The following is a 1,108-nucleotide window of genomic DNA, read 5'->3' as shown; positions in this document are numbered from 1 at the left end:
CCCCCCCTCCCGCGATGCATGCATGATGGTAAATCTTGCTTGATTTGTTTAAATTGAATTTTTTTATTTCTTTCTCTTTCTAATTCCTTAATGTTCTAATTCAATTCCTCTTTAATCCCATATTATACCTAAAATAACAAAATATAAAAATTAAGATAAAAATTAATATAATAGAATATAATTTGACATGAAATTAAGTTAGGGAAACATTCAATTAATATATAAATTATTAGCACATCAAATACCCCCAAACTTAACATTTTGCAAGTTTTCAAGTAAGAACTAAAATAGAAACTACAAGAAGAAAATCCTAATTGAACCGCTTTTGCTGGTGATCACGATTGCATTTAGCATATGCAACAAACCTTTAAGTCCCTAGACTGCTCTAGTGGACGAGTTAAAGTCTCATGAAGGTTTCCAGCAATGGTACCCACAAATATCATAAAAAAATGCCTTAGAGATTGCATAAAGTATATAGCTCAAAGAAAATTATAAATATCGGCAAAGCTCTAACTTTAATTCAATAGTCAGCCTCATCTCACATTGGATTCTTCTGTTGTGTGTAAATCGATTCAATCAAAATTCAGTCTCAAAATTTTCAATATCAACAGCTCTTGTATCAAATAATAAACAAAGTAGGTCAAACTAACCTCATCATCTTAATTTAAAAATAAAAATAAAAATACACATGCCTAATTTTGTATTTTCTTGGGATTTCTCGTAAAGCACATGCTTTTGCTTTTCTTATATATATAGTAAGAAGCTTTTACCTCTACCCCTTAAGGTAGTCTTCTTTTCATGGTAGATTATCCTTTACACGTTGATGGTACATAGACCCAAATTATTAAAGGATAGCTTCACTCTTAAGGGTTATAAGTAACTATTTCTGACTGTGGTGCCAGGGTAAACACAAGTAATGTAGAATCGAGGTAAACAATCTGAAAGAATCGATATAAGTGTTCAAGATATTTAAATAATCACAATTAAGGGAAATTAATACAAGAATCAATTATAAACTAAGACAATATTCATCCGTTTCTGAGAACCATATTCATTTTCAACCATATACTCATCATTGGCATAAAAACAACATACAAACAACACAAAA

Source organism: Citrus clementina, unplaced genomic scaffold, assembly GCF_000493195.1.
Source record: "Citrus clementina cultivar Clemenules unplaced genomic scaffold, Citrus_clementina_v1.0 scaffold_3, whole genome shotgun sequence".
In the NCBI taxonomy this organism is placed as follows: Eukaryota; Viridiplantae; Streptophyta; class Magnoliopsida; order Sapindales; family Rutaceae; genus Citrus; species Citrus x clementina.
The sequence above is the reverse complement of the archived record's forward strand: the minus strand, read 5'-3'. Positions refer to the sequence as shown.